This window comes from Macaca fascicularis, chromosome 5, assembly GCF_037993035.2.
Source record: "Macaca fascicularis isolate 582-1 chromosome 5, T2T-MFA8v1.1".
Lineage (NCBI taxonomy): Eukaryota > Metazoa > Chordata > Mammalia > Primates > Cercopithecidae > Macaca > Macaca fascicularis.
Genome location: NC_088379.1, coordinates 109,747,501 through 109,768,837, shown reverse-complemented (window position 1 = coordinate 109,768,837; position 21,337 = coordinate 109,747,501).

Here is a 21,337-nt window from a genome sequence, read left to right as displayed (position 1 = left end):
TAGAAGCATAGTTGGTATGAAATAGTGTAATGTGATTTATTACTATAAAATAAATTATAGCATAAATATAAGGGGTATTGTTAAAGTATTTAGATATAAAACTAGTTATTTTGCTTCTGTTTTGGCTTTCTGATTTCTTATAATGGTGCAGTCTACAATTCCTTTCACTACTCTCTTTCCCTTTTAGTGCATTATTCCAGCAAACTTTTAAGTTATCTATTGCTAAATGAGAAATATTTAGCAGCATGTGAGACAGTCACTGTTCTTTTTGTGACAACTAACCTTCAGGTAAAAAGTCTCCTTTTCCAGGTTTTTGTTTATTTCCATTGTAACTTGCCTTTGAAGCGCTTCACTTGCTTAGCAATGTTAGTTCTTTTTGAGAAATAAAACAAACAAAAAATATCTAGCAAAAGAGTCTACTTCTTTGGTTTGTGTTTTAAATAACTAAGCATTTGGTTGGCCTTTTAAAAACACTATGTTTCTTAATAATAAAATTCTTCTAAGATTCCCATTTACTTTCCTTTTAGATTTTCCACTGGTACATGTGATGCTGCATAATACAAGAATTGGAGGCAGGATTTCTGATGGGTTAGATTGGATTGAAGCATGACAGGAACAGGGGTTGTCTCTCAGAACACTTCTGACAGGCTGCAGGCTCTGAGGCCAATACTGGGAGCGTATCAGGAGGGGTCTGCCCCCTGGTGGATTCCAGCAGAGAATTTCTGATTATGTCTATTATTTCCAAAATAGATCTTCTCTTCCACTCCCTGTTGTTTGTCAAATTTGAATTCTTGTGTGTTTCTGAGGCTGATAATATTAATTTTAATCTATAATACTGATTCTGGTCCAGACAACTAAGAATTAATTTGGAAGTCCCCACCCAAAGAGGACACAGGATTTGGCTGGAAAAAAATGTTTCCTTCCCTCAGGCAGAAGAAAACACAGGAAAACAAATATGATCTGGCCAAAGCTATCCCTGCCTAGACATAGGTGTGTCTGAGCCAAGCAAGCATGTGGTCTCATAAAAGGTTTCCGAATGGAAGTGCTGTGAATCGCATCATACATAAGCGAGTCAGCTAATTCCCCACGGCTCAAGACATCCTCTCATTGATTTATGATGATTCTGCAGCATAGCCCACTAAATTGCTGAGGATGTGCAGTGAACTCGGAGAGCTTAAAGAAATCTGCCTCATGGACAAACCTTATTTTTTTTATATAAAAATGTTTTCCTTGCTCAAGATTCTACCTTTTTTTCCTGCCTGATTTTAAAATATGTACCTGAGTTTCAAGTACAGTTTGAATCATTCATTATGCACTTTTCTTTTTATAAACATCAATATTTAAAGAAACTACTGATCTTCAGGATGATTTCTTTGGAAAGAGTTATTTTTCCAATCCATCCCCTTACCCTTCCTCTTTGACATTTTCTTTTCCATACTTCCCCCAACATTTCTCCTTTCTAACTTCAATTTCTTTTTCTCTTTAGCGATCTAGCCTAATTGCCCTCTGGTTTTGTAATAAAACAACTTCTTCTTGCCTGGAATGGTTTTCCTAATGCCTATAAATGTAAATAGCTTTTAGTGCCAGTATACTAAGACTGTGACTGAATGTTATATAGCATATAATTCTCATACCTCATACCTGCTTCCCAAATCTGTAGGAAATATGCTATTTCCCTATTTGAAACAGTTCTACTAAATCAGTTTTTCAATTATGATATGTTTGTATACATTCAAGGCCTAGGAAACCTTACATTTAACTTAAGGAAATAGAATGAACCATTAAAGCCATAGCAAAATTTACTAGTTTAATGATGGCGTTTCAAAAATTCGGTAATATGAAATGAAAACATGGACTGAAGAAAGAAAGTTTGATGATGAAAAATCAATGGATTTCCTATTCCCTAAATAGGCACAAGTTAATATTTTAGCTTTATAGAATTATTCACATTTTTGCAGCTTTCTTCTGTCTCAGCTATTAATTAGTAGGAATAAAAATCACATCTACTTTTTTTACTCTTTTATATGCTATATTTTATTAGTTTGAATGACTATTAACTAGGTAATGAAAATGCAAATTTCATCCTATATAGCATCTTTCAGCCCAGAATCTAAAAGTCCTGGCTGCTTTCTTTTTTCTTCCTCACTTAGCTTTGTGCCTTGAATGGCATCTATGTGGATTTGAAAGCATTATTTTTGCCTTTACAAAACCCTGGAATCGTCCCTTGCAATCACAGGATGCATGCACTCTCTAAATAAGTCCCTGTTTTCTAAAGGAGATATTGCTTCAGGCTGTAGGATCTTCACATTGAACAGTGCACAAAGAGAAATGGACCCTATGTCTAGGCCATTCTATTCAATCATTCATTTTCAAGAAGGACAGACAAGTCAGGCAAGGGAAGAATGAACACATAAGCAAGCAGAGTACACTTGCTTCAGTTTCTATTTAGGAGAGTACACACAGGATTACTTTCATAACACACATCTTTGTCTGGGGCATAGCATTTGAAAACATTGATAACAAAAGAATAAAGCTTTTATTGTAAGCTTTTATTTTGTCAACATACCACAGTTAACCTGGCCTTCAGAAATATAAACATATATAATCCGACGGAAAATTTTTTTAACATTTGATATCATTTGTGTGAACAAGACTTGTTTGTCCAATTTCAAGTATAATATATACACTAAAGCAAGACACCAAAACTTTTCATATTATGTAAAAGAAGCATTGTTATAAAATAGTAGCCTAAACCAGGTGCAGTGGCATGGTGATGTAGTCTAAGTTAAACTGGAGGCAGACATGGGAACATCACTTGAACCTAGGAGTTTGAGGCCAGCTGGGCAACAAAGCAAAAGCTCATCTCTAGAAAATGAAATGAAAACAAAACAAAATTCCAAAGACTTCAGAAATTCTATTAATAGGGCAGAATACAAAAAAATCAATGATGGAGGAAGATTGTATAAAGTCCAATAGTGTTTATTTTAATCACTCAAATATTGATATCTATCAAAACTCTCCTATTAACACAATAAAGATTAAATATATAAAGTAAATTCAAATATATTTTATAAGTATCTATCAATTATATATTAATAACTCTATATCTTATAACTCAACTAGTTCTGCTCTTTAATAGCTGTATATTTTAGAAATCAATTAATTCTGTATCTGATGAGTGGGATGAAAACTTCCCCCAAGTAAAATAAAATGTTATTCCCACATTTCATTATTTGGGCTATCAAGTTGGTACCTTTGTGTGTTTACACGATTTACATGTGACATGCTCAGAGAAATTATTATCATGTGGTTGAACAAGATGGAGTTCTCATTCAATATGACATCACTCAATTAAAAAGTAAAACAAAATCCAGTCCAGAATGTTAGTTATAATTCAAATAATTGTTCCCATTAGAATGTTTATAGATTATATCAGATAGAGAGGTAGGCAGTTTCACCTAGATGAATCTAACTTTATTATAAAAATTACTATAAAAAATATAGTACACATTTTGGGTTGGGGGAGGGGCAGACAGACAAGAAACACTAAAATACACAAAGGTAACTTTCTTCAAAGTGAGGTCAGATACATTCACTATACATAATCAAATGTTGAAATGATATTTAAAAATAATAAGCTAATATATTAAAAATATAATTCAATTTTTTAAAAAGATTTACGTGTCATTCTTTAGGACTGTGTCTGTGAAGTTCATTCTTCAACCATGTTAAGAATATCCTCACCAAATTTCTGTGATGGCGCTCAACAAGTATTGTATTCACAAGTTGGTCTCTAGTACATATCAAAGAGATACTTAAATTCATTTTAGCACATTAACAACAGGAAGATGATGATATGGAGTATCATTAAATAGCCATTAGCATAATACTGGATGCCCTGCCCATTATGAATGGTGTTTGCACTACAAAGAAGAGGGAGAAGATGAGGGTGGCACAGTAATCAGACCAACCTGTGCTCTGATAGGGAAGGGAAGAAAAAGGTAGAAAAAGAAAGAAGGGTTCCTCCTTGGAGGGCGAGTTCTAGAGCAGAATGGGATTCCCAATGTCCTAGAAGTCTCACTGTTCACCATCAATACCAGCAAGGTAAGTCTCATTATTCACCAGCAATAATAGCAAAGTAGCCCTTTGCTTCATTCTCCGCTTCCTGAGAAGAGATCGTGAAAGTCTGTCTTCCTAACTAGTTCCACTATTAGTCACACTAATTGCATAACATCACATTTATCCTGTGGGTTTGTCTTAAACATGTTTAAATTTTAGGACTTCACTACCCACTTAACTCTCCTACATTCCATTCTAAATAGATGTGGAAAACAATGTTTTAATATTAAAATACCTAGGTTGACATTTATTTCAGATCATGATCTAATGAAAGGAAATAAATTTACCTGTCTGAAACAGCCAAAACCCATGCAAAATATATAATTCATAGTTTTCAATGCATTGGACATCAGAAAATGAAAGATGGTGATTCCTGAGGTATTAGAAACAAATGATCTGAGACATACAAGTGTGTCAGCTTAATGTCTTAGAGAGTTTCCAGACCATGGCACAAGGGGGAGGAATTGAGGTGAAGTCCAGAGCACACCTTGAGTTGAGGAGACAGACTTAAGATTTCAAAAGAACAAAGTGCTTAGAGTTTGTAGGATGCAATACTGGAAAGCAAACAAACAAACAAAATAAAAACAAAAACAAAAACAAAAAACTGCAAACAGAAAGAAATCCAGAGATCTGTAGAGGGGCCCATTGACTAGTCAGCAGTATACTAATCAGCACATACATTTAAGGACACTACCTCAGTTTAGGGAAAGAACCACCAGAGATTATCAGATGTAACAGTGCCCAACTCACACACAGAGAGGGGAATAGTGCCTGCTGCCATTGGTCTGATTGGAAAATTTTAAAATAGGTGAGGCAAGATACAGAGGATCTTGTCTCAGAAGTGGAGAATAGAACCAGTCTGAGCTCTGCTCCACTCTCATCTACCAAAGCAAAAAACCAAGACTCAAAAAATGATTGCATTGTTTCTAAGTAATATGAATGCATTCTAGAACAAAGGTCAAGAATATTTATAAAAATAAAACTTATCCAGTATCTTACAAGAAAAATCGACAATGTCTGCTGTTCAATCAAGGATTATTGTGCATACAAAGAAAAAGGAATATAAGAGCCATGATAAGAAGAAAAATCAATCAATTGAAACTGTCCTAGAACTAACACAGATATGAAAAGTATCACACAAAGACATAAAAACTTATTATAACTCTATCCCATATGTTCAAAAATTGAAGTAGAGACATTGACATTGAAGATATAACAAAAAAAAACCAAATAGAAATTTAAGAGCTGTCTACAATGTCTGGAATGAGAAATACAGTTGATGTGATGCCAGATTTTGAAGACTTAAATTAGATTTTCTGCTCTAATATTCATAAGCTATAACAACTTTTTTAAACCTTAGTTTGCTTCTCTGTAAAAGAGGACTAATAAGTCATAGTTAAATATATTGCTGCAAAGATTAAAATGATATGATGATAGAATTAGATGTTGAGGTATACCATTTGGCATGGTTTCTGGCACACTGTATGAATACAATAATTTTGAATGTATTATGTTGCTCCTCTTCTCAGATTCATTTCTGGTTTCCTAATACTTGAGAAATAAAATCCAAACTCTCCATTTTGACATTCAAGATCTATACAATCTGGCTTCAGTCTTTTGTCCAGGCTGTTTTCTATGTTAATGTAGCTAAATTCTAGTCAAACTAAAATTTACAATTCTTTTTATATATCTATTAAAATTCTCTGCCTCTGTCTCACTGTCTGTTATGTGCTGACTTGTGGTCCACTCACTCTTATGTTGACATGCTAACCCCTTGTATCCCACAATGCGAACATATTTGGAGACAAATATAATTAAGTTAAAACAAGGCCATGTGAGTTTGCTCTAATCCAAGATGATTGCTGTTCCTATTAGAAGAGTAAAAATGTGGACACAGGCATATACGAAGAGAAGACAATGTGAAGACAATCTTTTACAAACCAAAGAGAGGCCTGGAATAGATCTGTACCTCATGGCCTTCAGAAGGAACCAATCCAGCCAACACCTTGATATCAAAATTCTAACCCCCAGAACTGTGAGAAAGTAACTTCTATTGGATAAGCCACTCAATCTGTAGAGTTTTGTTATGGCAGTGCCAGCAATATAACACTGCCTATTCACCCCTTGCCTTTTATATGCATGCCATTATGCATATATCCAAACTATGAACTTCCATTCAAAATTTCAATAGTTTGTCAATTTCTTCATCACGGTGGATAACTCCTTTCACCAAAATGTAATCTGTTTATCTTCAGGAATCTTACTGCAGAATAATCTACATTCTTATGGCACTTAACATCTATACATGTAAATTATTATTTCTTAGTTAGATGCCCTATTGTTCTTATTGAACCAATGTATCTTAGGGAGTGGAATCTATTTCTAATTTATTTTTTATAGTCTACACAGAATATGGCTGTTCTACGCACATGATAATGTCTCCATTAAGATATTCTTTATGAGTTTAAGCATAAGTCATATGTCAACAGACAACTCACATAGGCGTATCTGTGTGAGTATATGTTTGTATAATTTTTAATTGTGTCTCCTTTACTGTGGAGTTCATAGTAAACTCTGAACAAAAGGGACTTTATCAGTCTGATGAAAGTGTTGGTTCAGCTTTTTAAAAAGTCCATACTCTTCTTAGGCCATAATGGGTTATTTTCCTATATGTATTATAGACAGTAATATATTTTTGAATAACTTTGAAAAGAAAACTAATTAGCAATTTTGTATTTTGGTCCTAATTGCACTGCTATTATCAAGACTAACAACTTTAGGAATATCTTCTTCTAGTCAGCGACCCTGCCATCTTGCTGAGGGGGAGCATTCTTATGCCTTCCCTGATATACAATTTGTGAGATGATACTTCATCTCCTCTCAAAAACTCTACATTTTGTTCCACCTCCTGAAATACTGCCACCACCCTCATATCATATTTATCCATTCTTATGCCTTGTCTTTTACTTTTTTTGTTTTAACTCTAGACAGGACTTACTTGTATTTCTTCTCTCAGGGGTCAACAGAGAAAGGTAACCGTAGCAATCATTAATTACTTTACATAATCAAAATCTGAGTGAACAGGAAGAAAGAGATTCAAGATTCACCTTGAAATACCTGCTCAATGAAAATTTTCCCTACCTTGAAACACGTAGAATTCTTGTCTTCATGTTTTCACTCTATTCTGCTATGGGGGGCTAAAATATAACACATGTAACCCTTTATAACAGGATAACAGGTAATTTTTCACATGTTTCACCTCCCCATATTAACTCAAAGCCCAATAGTAGCAGGAAAAATGTCTCATTAATTTTTTCTATGCATGATTCCAGTATATAGAACATTAGTTAACACACAGTAGGCTCTTTTCACATAGGAGTGCACTGGCACTCCCAGGTTAAATTCATAGGTTAAAAGATTCCAACAGATGACAGGAAGTTATGCTATCTCCTGTTTATTTTCCTCGCCTCCTCTTTTTCTTCCTCATTCTCTTATTTCTCCTTCTTCTCCTCCTGGTTTGTTTGTATTATTGTCATTGTTATTCATTTATTTATTTTGGTCATCTATTTCAAGAAAAGTTTATCTGGTGGTGATAGCAGCAGCAGTAGTTTCTTCTTTTCCTTCACCTTCCCCTCCTCCATCTTCTTCTTCACCATATTATTATTATTACAACTAGATTTTGTTGTTACTGTTATTGTCTCATTGCTGTTGTTATTACTATTCTCTGTTAGAAAATCCAAATGCAAGTTTACATCGAAATTTTTCAAATATAAGTAACACCAGTGTCTTCAGTACAGTATATTAGAAAGTAAAAGATTTATATCTATGAAACCCATGATCCCTTTCAACAAATCAAAATAATGCTCACCAGAGTTCCCTGCCCTTTAACCAAGATTACTTGGCCTCCAGGCAAAAGTCATTTCCTTGTGGTTCATCCAAACCTCAGCTATCTTCGAAGGTGGTTTCTCACTTTCTAATTTACAGATTGTGATTTTATTGACATTTAGGAGGGTTGCAATGGGCAGGAAAAAAAGTCCCTAAGGGGTTTACAATTTTAGCATTAACCTCCTTTGTATAATTACATACTTTCCATTGCAGAATATTTTATGATTATTTGAAAAATGTAAATTAGTATCTTTTCCATAAGAAAGCCACTGTGATCAGGATTCTGGAAAGAAATATGTTGTCATCACTGGGAGCTACTGGCCACAGGACTTAGGGAGCTTGCACTTAAAGTCAGGCTGATCTGAAGAATTGGATGATGTCTCTGAGACTAGAGGCGATACATTATCATTGGTCAGGGAGAGAAGCATTCCAAACAGAGGAAATCGTTCAAAGTTGTAAGCACAACTGGGTAAGTTCCACAGTGTAGATGTTCAGTAAAAGTTCTAAACAAAAAGATACAGGTGGACAATCATAGAGCAGACTTGAATTGGAGAACCAACAAGTCCAAAACATGGGATAATTCTGGTTATCAGTTACCGTATAATAATAGGAGAGGGGCTTAAGTCCAGTGACTGGTGACTATGACATATGTTCAACAGTAAAATATTACTGTTGATGACAAAGTGGCTACTGTCACAATGTTTCCTTAATTTCCCTTCACTTCTCTTATTTAATTCACCACTGCTCAAAATGAAAATCTGATGTATAAGTTTACCTTAGGATAATAAGGAAGTAAGGATGTAAACTGCTAGACTAAAATGAATGTATGGTAGCCAGGAGAAAAATCATGATTCGACTCAGGTTTACCAGTTCCCTTTTGATAGTGGCTGTTGGTGCTTTGCCTGGATTCCCTTTATGAAGCCAATGCACCTATCACCTATTGGTTATGAGTATCAGTTGTAAATAGGTACAATTACACCCCTCTGTGGAAAATTGCCCTTGGCTTACAGAAGTTATCTCACCAGAAGATGCATGAGAATTTAAACACTCTCTGGAGAAGGCAAAATCTAGCAATCACTGACTGATTCAGGATAAGATATCCCAGCCCCCAAGCCTCTCACTTCAAGCCAGGTCAACTCTGTGGTGCCATTCACACTCCAGAGCTCTTCATGGGATCACACTTCTCTAGATTCAGTGAAACCATATTTTTGCTTAGCTCCTTGGCCTGCCTCATCTCACTTCGATTTACTTCCTTAAAGGTTTTCACTGAGAGCACTCCAGGAGTGCTTGTACAAAATTACGTATCTTAGGCTCCACCTCTCAGGCAGCACCTCTCAGGCAGCTGACCTAAGGCCCTTCTCTACAGATGTTTATTTACCAAATTTAAAAATATAGGTATGCATTGGTGTCTGAACTAAGCAAGGGATGAAATGAGTCATTATTCTACCAGTTCTTGCCATGTGACCTCTCTGAGCCTCAGTTTCCTTATTACTAACATGAGAATAATAAGGTTTTGGGGAGGATTGTTAATTATTTTCATGCTAACGATAATATCCTGAATTTGTGTATTAAAACTACATTCATATATTTTATTCATTCATTTACAACTTTTTACGAAGTTCTTTCTATTTGTTAGGCATTGTCCTAGATTCTGGAGTATAGAGGATAAACAAACAAAAATAACTATTCTGATGAAATATTAACTGTGGATAGTACTCAAATGAGAAAAACATACAGTAATTTAGATAAATACTTTGGAAAAAGTAATGTAGAAAATGGGTGTAGTAATGGGTTTTCAGTTCTCACGACAACCGTGTACATTTTTTGCATGAGAAAACTAAGGGTTAGAGAGACTTGCTAAGTTATTCAATATCACACAATGAGTAATAAAATGGAACACAAATCCATACTTACTTAACTTAATGGTTAAGCTATATTACCTCACAGAATATGATAAATAAAATCTATAGTGATAATAATATTGGATAATTGAACAGCCAACCATTTTTCCTATTGACTCCTCAGGTCATCTGAAGTTAGAAAACATATCCAGTATATTTTTAGAATTTCTTATTCTTCATTGCATCAAAAATCTTGGCTATTATGTTAACCTGAAAGCTGCCCACAAGAGAAAGTAGAAGAGACATTAAGATCTAAGAATTAATGTGTATAACTTCTGAGATTAAATGGGATCAAAAGGATTCAAGAAAGAGAAATGAAGGAAAGAAAATATGACCAACATTCATAGGAGGAATAACAATATTGCTGGTTAAGATATTTGAACAGTCATTACAGGTTTGTTTCATTGAGAAAATGGTTAAAAGGAATTGAATCTGACTAAGTATGAATGGCAGCACTCTAGATGGAACACCTGTCTGTACCACAGGAGGTGGAATTGGAGGAAGGAAGGCACAATTACATCATCAGACTGCTTATCTCTTCATAAACTTTAAGCTCAACTAATTCAAATGGAGCATATACTTCATCTATAGGTGAGCTGAGTTATGTAACACCAGCTATAAAATGATAAGTATAGAGAACACTATGTTACTTTCTTTGAGAGCTCAGAAAATTTTGGTATATACAAGTAGTACTTATACTCAAGTTTTGACATGAATGGAAGCCTGGTATACCCACTATCTGTCAGCCCCTACCTTTTTTTTTTTTTTTTTTTTTGTATCTCTCTTACACACACACACATAAATTTAAAATAAAAATTTAAGACAAAAAAAAAACCTAAGACAAAAAATTTGAGGTTTTGGAAAATCAAAACCTCAAGAAGATAAAGTGACTGACTTATGTTTTAGTTTTTAGCTGGTAGAGTTAGTATTTGAAGTCTGATTTCTATTAGAAAAAAAACAAAACTTTTTACCCTGTGTTACTTGCTTTTTACTAACAAAATTTTATTTTTAAAAGATTATATATGACAAGCCTTTAGCATAGTATCGGGCATAAACTATGTATAAAATAAGTGGGCATTTTCCCTTTAATTTCTAAATCAGATATAAAAATATGAATGAAACTGAACTTTCTATCTTGAGGTCAGAGAAATAAAAAGACCTATGGACAGAATACTCAGTGCTGGAAGGTTGCCCAGGGAGGTTTAGGGCCAAGGGCCAAATCTGGTGTATGTGCTACTCATGTCCTATACCAACTATGCAAATTCTCCCATAGATAAATCCAGCAGTGCTGCTTCCTCAAGAGTAACAATTCACCATTGTTATATGACAATATTATTGTGTTCTCGGATAAATCAAACAAAACAAAAACACACATTAGAGTAAAACATTTATGCACATTTTATTATTTCAAGACTTCTTTGAGAGTTCAATATATATTAGGAATCTCCAAAGGTAGGAAAGGAAAAAAGCAGGTATTACCCCAAATATTTTGAACAAGAAATATATCTCCCATAGAGCATGTTGTGGGATAAGAGTTCTAAATAATAGATTTGAGGAAAATTTAGTATACTAATTTTTTTGCTTCAGGTTGACACAGAGCGGTCACTTCCCTTTCAAGAAACAACTTAATACCACATATTTAAAGATTGGGCAGGATTTTGCGAACAATCACAATGCTGGACCACTTGCCTGTATGCAAGTAGGTTGAAGACCCATCATCTGATGATTTTTGATTAAGGCAGAAAACTTGGCCAAAGGGGTTCAAATTTAGAGCAAAATCATAACAAGATTGGCTGGATAATTCAGCATCTATCTGCTGACATAAGCACCCTTAAATTACATTTCTCCGTTCTCATAACCTGGGGTCAAGGCTGGTCCCCGGGTCTTTATTAAGCTCCCTGTAGGTATGGATTAGGTCAGTCCAGCTGCCAGAGACAGAGGTATACAGAGGCTGAAGTGGGCAAGGCTATTAGACTTCCAAATCATAATAAGGAACCATTAATCCACCCTTTTATATGTGGGAAGATTGACGACAAAATACATTGAACAAAGTTGGTAGAAAGAGGGTAGTGATCAATTAGAGTAGCATTTTCTTGATTGTCAGGGTTACATTGTGTTACTTACTCATTTTCCTAGAAGTATTATAATCGTATACTACCAGATCTATTTTAAAAATCTCTGGAAACCAGTCTCAAAGAAGGACCAGCAATTAGCAGAAATTGAAATGTGGATCGGCATTACAAATAAATGGAACAAGATACAGGGGAAGTTTTGTACTGGGAAAAACACAGAGTTTCTAATCAAAACTCAAGTGCTGGAATGATCACTAAGTGTGGGACTTTGGACATATTTTCCCCTTTGTGCACTAAGAGAATTGAACTAAATAATATAAAAGGGTCATTTTATCTTTACTTTTAAACATTCTACATTATTTGATTTGCGGTACAGGTGCAAAAAAGGTCTTTCTGCAAGAAAAGAAAGAAACTTCTTATAGGTTGCCTAATTAGACAGCCATTCTTAGATTGCACATTGTATCCTCAGTATTCTCTGCTCAAATGCCAATATTCTCAGGAGAATAATACACTTCTCAATTAATCAGGGGTTACATATTAATATCGAACCAAAAGTTTGTCTCTCAGATCATGTTGCAGTTGCAGAAATTGTCCAGAGAACACTATTGCATGGAAGAGTATGGGAAAGGTTGAGAGGAAGAGGTAATTTTCAAGGAAGACTAGGCTGGATAAGGCACCACAAGGAGACCTGGTAATTAGCTGGCTATCTTAGGAGACCAAGTGTCTGGAGGGCAAAGATGTAGGGATGATAGTACAACTATATAAAATTCAGAGTATCAATTTTCATTTATCATATTATTCAATTAAGGACCATGGTTATTCAGAAAACAAATTATTTCATGAGCTGAGAAGTCTCTAGTTTAATTATACAGCTATTTTAAATATCTGGTAAAATATTGTGGAAAAACTCAGATAATTTGGTAATGTTACTATTTTATTCTAGACCTTACTAAACTCCATATTTCTATCCCTTAGCAAAAATAGTTTTAGAGCAAAACGAATATCTCTTTTACTAAAAAGACCCTGATAATATTGGTTGAAAGATTTTTAGAGTAAATGTTTAAAGTACACACAAGGCAAAATATGAAATATTGTATTCTGGAAAGAATATAGGATTTAGATTTCACCAAACAATCTAGATTTAGATTTTGCCAAATTCACCAGAATTGAATACTGACTCTTATATTTTATAACTGTGTAGTATTGACAAAGCGCTTTACCTGTCAAAGCCTCCGAATGTTGTAGGACTGAATGGCTTAATACATTGTGTCTGTCTGTAGCTGCTCAATAAATCCGAGTTACTTAGATTGTAGTTAAAACTGCCATTTATTGTCTAATTCAGTAATATATTTTCCTTCCTGTATTATGGAACATTTTGTTTTTTTAACATAGGAATAATTTTCAATTTAAAAAGATTAAGGAAAAGCCATAGGATGAGGAAACTAAAAATAATAGAGAGGTGATATACAGCCATTATATAGTTGGATGCCAAATTCTGATGTAACGTGCCTCTATCCTCCCCTCTGGGGTACCCTGTAGTTAGAGGATTATGCCATGAGCCAGTTTGTCTGCTGATAAAATATTTTCTCATCTGAGCAAATTTGCCACCATAATGAATAATTATCCTCTTCCATTGAAAAGATTTTTACATCTACACAATTGAAAAGAAGTTAGAAAATAATCCTCATTTTCTATCACACTAATCAACGTTTTCTGTCACCAGGAAATTCGGCTTAAGTATCTAAGGAATATCTCTTTCTGAGATAAATAGTAATATCCCAAATAAGTAACAAATAATATCATAGATTTCAAAAATAAAGAAGGAAGAACTATATTTGCTGAGGCGTATTCTATTCAAAAATATTCTAATATCTTTACCTGAGATCATTTCATCACATTTTGTATCACATTTCCTTACTTTAATGGAAAAATATTTTCATCATAAACTCCCATTGCTAATAAAGAAATCAGATTTCAACTTTAAAAAAAACACAAATATATGTTACTTGACAGTTGAATTCAATGACTTCCCTGGATTGCTCGATTAGGTAGATTTAAAAGGAAGAAAATGGGACCCAGAAATCATAAACAAATACTTGTTTTCATAGAGTTCTTTAACAGAAAGTTTTTAAAAAGTGCCTAAGAAATGAATGAGTTACTGTTTCAAGTAAGCAATAATTCATAAACAACATTTATGTAAGATAATAATTATCTTACATAATTGTGGGTTAATGGAGGTAGATACCACATTTTATCAAATAAGAGTAGGATGGGAAATTCTATATGGAGAATCTGAAAAGACATTAAAGTTATTATGCATTGCTGTGTAAAAAATTACCTGAAAACAAGCAGCTACAAATTCTGTGAGTCAAGAATCCAGGTGTGGCTTAGATGAGTGTTTTCTTCTTAGAGTCTCTTACGAGGCTTTGATCATGGTGTTACCTGTGACTGCAGTCATCTTAATTCTCAACTGGAGGGGAATCCACTTTGAAGTTCACTCAGGTGGCTGTTCGCAGGTCTCAGGTACTCACTAGCTGATGGCTGGGGATTTCAGCTCTTTGCATTGAGGCCTTCTTCATAGGGCTACTCGCCTCATGGTAGTTGGCTTCCCCCACAGAGTGAATTTGGAGAGAAAAAAACCAACACAGAAGCAGAATCTATTGCAGGACATGGTCATTGAATTGACATCCCATCACCTCTGCTGTGTTCAATTCACTAGAAGTCAGTCACCAAATCCTGCCACCTCAAGGCAAATGATTACACAAAGGCGTGAATCAAAGGAAGCAGGATACTGGGAGCCATCTTTGAGTGTGCCCAGTTAGACACTAAGTGCTAACATGTATGTTTCCCTTTCCCCTTAAACATCTGAAAGCAGCTAATTTTCTTCTCCAGTGTTTGGGCATAATGAGTGGGTAAAAACCACCGGGTTCCGAGGGTAGAAGATAGGTAACTCTCACATTGTGGCTGGATTTCAAACCTCAGAGCATACTGAATAGGCATATCCATGTCATCTCAGAATGCATTAATTTCTTAATATAGGGTAGCAATATGAATGTGTTTATCTCATTTTTCCAGGTATTTATGAGACTTTGTGTTTTCTATTCCTTGCCCTCCTTGTTTTCCCTCCATCATAGCTTAATCTTGATTCTTTGCTCTTTGAACTTCATTAGAGGTCATTTAACATAAATCATTACTACCTTGGTAAATGAAGCAGATGGAAAGCCTTACAAAACATCTTCTTGTTTTCTGGTAGATATGATATTTAATAAAGGAATTAGGGGGAAGATTCATTTTTTGGCTGATATTTTTTTCAACCTAGCTAAATATAGCCATCACAATTTTTGTTTTTGTTTTTTAATCTGAGGTGACTAAAATATTCTACAGATTGAATTTTTCTACCCACAATCTAGGTACACATACTGTAGAAATACATTTAGCCACAGTAGAAATTATTGTTATTAAAAGACTAAAATACATGTCATAATTTAGTCCACAGAAAAAGTAAAAACGAAATGAAATCCTAAAATATACATTTAAGGCCGGGCGCGGTGGCTCAAGCCTGTAATCCCAGCACTTTGGGAGGCCGAGACGGGCGGATCACGAGGTCAGGAGATCGAGACCATCCTGGCTAACACGGTGAAACCCCGTCTCTACTAAAAAAAATACAAAAAACTAGCTGGGCGAGGTGGCGGGCGCCTGTAGTCCCAGCTACTCGGGAGGCTGAGGCAGGAGAATGGCGTAAACCCGGGAGGTGGAGCTTGCAGTGAGCTGAGATCCGGCCACTGCACTCCAGCCTGGGCGACAGAGCAGACTCCGTCTCAAAAAAAAAAAAAAAAAAAAAAAAAAAATATATATATATACATTTAGTATTTTATTCAGGAGGTTTGGCTGTTCCTATGAACTAATTGTAGGTTAATACTAGGGCCAGATTCTTGTCTTTTCTGCTGCTTTAAAATCCAAATCCTAGTGACTACAGAGTATAAAATTACAAATATAAGCTTTTAAAGGTTAGAATAAGGTTGAAGATGAAAAGTCTATATTAAGCTGTGTAGTTAAATACAATTATATTACAGAACTCAGTCTGCTTCTTATATCTCATTTGACAATTAAAGTTTATAATTATGCTGAGGAAAATAGAAATTTAAAATGTAGAATTTTAATAGTATATTTTATTTTTTAATTCTTCTCATTTTTACTCCAAAACCTAAAGTTCTACTTTGCTGCTACAGTTTCTTGTTTTCATGACCTTCATTAAACTCTGAAATTCTCACCCCTACTTGTGAAAATGTAATGATAAACCGGTAGCAAATTTGAGTGGAATCCAGTTTAAAATCCCTTGCCTCACTCAGCTGCTTCTTAGATACCTGAAATGTGCTGCTTAATTTAGAAAGAAAAATTGCAGTGAGGCTGCAATCCTGCATTTCAGAGAAAAAGGAGCGTGAGATGATTTGTAGGTGATTGAAAGGTGATGTTTACACTTAGGATTTCTTGAGCTTACCAATTTTAACCTTGCAGCTTAACTATCTTTGAATTTAAGAAGAATTAGCCTCAACTCATATTCTGGATATTTTTCTACTTTAGTGGTGAATCTTGGCTGTGAATGAGAAAAATGCAGACCACATGTTCAGTCCTAAAAGAGGGAAAAGCAAAACAGTCTGTGAAAGAAATGTATGGAGGGTATAGGTTTAGCATTATTCTAAACCAACGGCAAGGAGCTAATTTTTTAAATTTAACCTTTGGAATGTATTTACATGCAGAAAGAAATAAGAGGCTCTAAAGATTTTATTGCATTTGCCACTTTCAAGCAGAAAAATAAAATGACAAATTGCTACATGAGAAAACATATTTTTAAAATTCTCATTGTAAAATATTTTAAATAAATATGGTAAAATTGAATGCAACATATTTATGCATATATGCTTATTACTTGTTTGTGTAAGTGTACATAAAGTTTGAAATAAAGTGTAAAACTCATTATTTTACTAAAATGTAGAATAATGGATTTGTTTTCCAGGTTAACATGCATTGTTTTCTAAACATGAACTTTATGATTCTTTATAAAAAGGAACAGTCTGGGAAAATTGGGTCTTTTCCAATGGGCTACTATTAAGAGATCTTAGGTGCGGTGGCTCACATCTGTAATCCCAGCACTTCGGGAGGCCGAGGTGAGTGGATCACCTGAGGTGGAGACTAGCCTGACCAACATGGAGAAACCCTGTCTCTACTAAAAATACAAAATTAGCCAGGTGTGGTGGCACATGCCTGTAATCCCGGCTACTGTGGAGGCTGAGGCAGGAGAATCACTTGAACCCAGGAGGCGGAGGTTGTAGTGAGCCAAGATCATGCCGTTGGACTCCAGCCTGGGCAACAATAGTGAAACTGCCTCTCAAGAAAAAAAGAGAGAGAGAGAGAGATTTTATTGAAGGCTTTCTATATCTAAGACTAGAATTAACTAGTATAGTATCCCTATCAGCCTTTCAATAAATATTGGTTAAATGACTGAATGAAACAAGGAAAACAACAAGAAAGGAAGGGAGAGAGAGAGTCAGGAAGGGAAGGAGGGCAGCAAGAAGGAAGAGAGGAAAGAAAGGAAGGAAAGAAGGAATGGCGGATGAAATGACATGACATAAATGACACATGAATGCACTGGATATCACATCTTGAAAAGCTTTCTTCACTTGACTTCTAAAAACTACTCTTTTCTTTTCCCTCTTACTTCATGGTTGTGCCTTTTTAGTTTATGTGATAGTTTCTCTCTCTCTCTCTCTTTCTCTCTCTCTCTCCAATTTCTAAATATTGGAATGCATTAGGGCTTAGTCTTCAGATACTGCTTCTTCTCTATAGTCAGTTCCCAAGTAATCTCTCCAAATTCTATAACTTTACTACCAATAATCCTACTCACCCATCCAATATGTCTCTAAATGAAGTGCTCCCCTAAACTCTGCATTTGTATACTTAACTTTCCTTTATCTTCTACCAATGGTATTGCCATTAATCTAATTTTTTAAACTACATCTTTAAAACTTTTCATTTATTTTCTTCTATCACAACACTCATCAAATCCTTTAACATGCCCTGTTGGTTTTTCATCCAGGAGACCCCAAGTGGTATCGCTTTTTACCTTGCCCATTGCTGTTATGGTAACTTGTCCAATTACCCTCTTCTGTCGTTTAGATTACTGCCATGGACCCGTGACAATATCCCTGCTTCTGCTTTTGACCCCTGTTTTGGTCAGGCTCCAACTAGACCAACAGAAATCACTCTAGAGAATTCCTCACTCATAAACTGAAAGTTTAAAGACAGGAAACAACCAGAGCCCAGAACTATACTTGATGCTGATGTCCAGTGAAAGCAGAGCCACAGTTTAAGTCTCTCAGGCTCAGAATCAATGAAAAGACAGAAATAAATAAGATAAAACATGGCCTGGCTTCTCTCTTCCATCCACCTGTCAGGTTTATGCCACTATTTCACGCAGCTATTTCATAAGAGAGGCTGGGAAATGCAGTACTAAAGGTTCATCTTCCTCTAATGATAGACAATAGAACTTGGGAAAGGAGAGAAATGTACATGAGAGCAATAGGGTCAAGGCCAATGAGCTCCACTCCCTTACTCTATTCCTGCCATAGCTTATTGTCCCCAAAGACAAAACAGTAGGTATTGTGAAATATGCTACACACCATGCCAACCACCTAGTTTCAACTTTCCAGCGGCTTTACAGCATACTCTAAATACAACACAAAGTCCTTACCATGAACTATAATCTTTGTGTGATCTAGCCACTGCCTACTATAATGTTTTCTTTTATTTTCCTTATTTAATTACACCACATTGTCTTTCTTGCTTTCTTTGAACATACCTAGTAAAGCTTCTTTCCCAAGAGATTTTTCATCTGTCTAGTAAACCATCTCTCCTGTTGTTTATATGGCATTTAATATCAACACAGAGAATTTACCCCAGAGCATTTCCCTAATTACAAACCTAGGAGATTAATCTATCTCCCTTTACCCTGCTTTATTTTTCTGTTTAGCACCATCACTCTCTTATATTACATGGCATTAATATTTGTTGATTGTTTTCCTCCTCTTTGGAAGATAAGCTTTCACTTGTTTACTTAAACATCTTTGGTACTTAGAACAGGACCCAACAAATAGAAAATCAGTAGATACTTTTTCAATAAAATAAAAATAATAAATTTATCTTATTATCCTTATCTGTTCATGAAGTGTAATTGCCATAGGTTTCTAAATCGATTATTTCAGAAGTTTCTTTTAAAGTAAAATTTTTGGGACACAACACATTTTCTCAAAGAGCTATATTGCTGGTAAGGCAGTGGATAGCTTTTCAAGCTATTTTACTCAGAGTGTGGGCAATGTCATCAATTCAAATCAAATAAATAAAGGACCAAACAATTATATACTTGATATTTAAGTAATATACATTTTTTGAATACTGATAATTATGAAAGATATATTTAATTTAAAAAGGCTAAGATAAATTCTCATCAAACATAAGATTTTGAAGTTAGAAGCCATCTTATATGTCACCTAGTCAAAACTCTAAACCAAATTAGAAATTTCCTTTCAAAACAGCACTGTCGAAAGGTCATCCCTTCTATGTGTGAACATTTCCAGTGGCAAAAAACTGACTGCATTGTAAAGCACGATCCTTGATATATAAATTTGAGCTAGTTCTGCAATTTATATAGTTCTATTCCAGTATGTCCCGTCATCTAATATCTACTAGCGTTTACCATTTTGCCTTCTGAATTTATGCTGGGTGAATATAGCCCCGTTTTACTGACAGCTCATCAATTATGTTGAGAAAGCCAGTATGTCCTTCCTAAAATTCCCTCTTTCTATGACAAATGTACTTATCCTTTCAATCTATTCTATACAGCTTGATTTCTGGACCTCTTGCCAGGTCAATCAGTCAATCACCCTCCTCTGTATACACTCCTCCTTAACACTGTCCATTGCTGGATTTCTTACCAGTTAGCTATTGGGATGAATAAACCACTTCAACACTGAGTGACTTAAAAGAACAACCAGTTTTTAGCACTCAGAAGTCTATGTATCAGGTGGCTCTTTTGAGTTCTGTTGAGTTTATTCTTATATCTACGGCCAGCAATGCATCAGGTAGGCAGCTCTGGTAATGTTGGTTGGACTCTTTAATACTTTTGAATGTCCACATCTATGTGAGGAACACTTTAAATGTTGAAAAAGGTTAAGTACTGTCAACAGTATATATGCTATACTTATTGCAGGAGTACAGGATTTTAAAAAAGAAATTGGTGACTCACGCATACATATTCATATTAAAATGAGGAAGAAATACTCATAGGAACTAAGGCATAGCCAATGTGTATAATTTGACACTTCCATATTTTCTTTATTCTCAGCCAGCTCCTTAGTAGGTCATGGTTTCTTGCCTAGGAGGATGACACAAATCTTCATTTTTGAAAGGTCTGGTCTTTTTTTTTTTTTTTTTTTTTTTTTTTTGAGACGGAGTCTCGCTCTGTGGCCCAGGCTGGCGTGCAGTGGCCGGATCTCAGCTCACTGCAAGCTCCGCCTCCCGGGTTTACGCCATTCTCCTGCCTCAGCCTCCCGAGTAGCTGGGACTACAGGCGCCCGCCACCTCGCCCGGCTAGTGGTTTTTTTTGTTTTGTTTTGTTTTGTTTTGTATTTTTTAAGTAAAGACGGGGTTTCACCATGTTAGCCAGGATGGTCTCGATCTGCTGACCTCGTGATCCGCCCGTCTCGGCCTCCCAAAGTGCTGGGATTACAGGCTTGAGCCACCGCGCCCGGCCGAAAGGTCTGGTCTTTAGCAGTCCTGCTTTAATTGAGTTGTATGTATCCATTCGCTGTATAGAGAACATGAGAACATCCAGGGTATCTACTTCATTCCAGGCATATGTCTCCTTATTCTATAGTGGCAACTTAATTTCTCCTTAAGAGTCAGGGTCAATTTTCCAAGAGAGTACAGTAACCCTCTTCGCCAGTGGATTTACTGTCATGAGAATCTTAAAGTGGCCAAATGGCAATCTCAACTTCAAGTTTAATGAAACAATTATCATGCTCCCTGGTGGAAGTAGTCATCCCTTGGGAGGGAACTAAGACTCATCAAGCAGCAGAGCCCAAAGACATGAGGACAGAAAGTGCAAGTTTCAATGATATTCATTTACTAGGGATGAGAGTGAGTGAATAGCCCTCAACTTTAGCCCCTTTTTCCTGAGTTATGAGTATTTGCCATTGGAGAAACAAAGCCAAATATAGTTAACTGATTTACAACATGTACTGCATCCTAGGGAACATTGTTCCAGCCCCACCAGGTGATGCAGGCAGCTGGCCCAATAATTCAGTC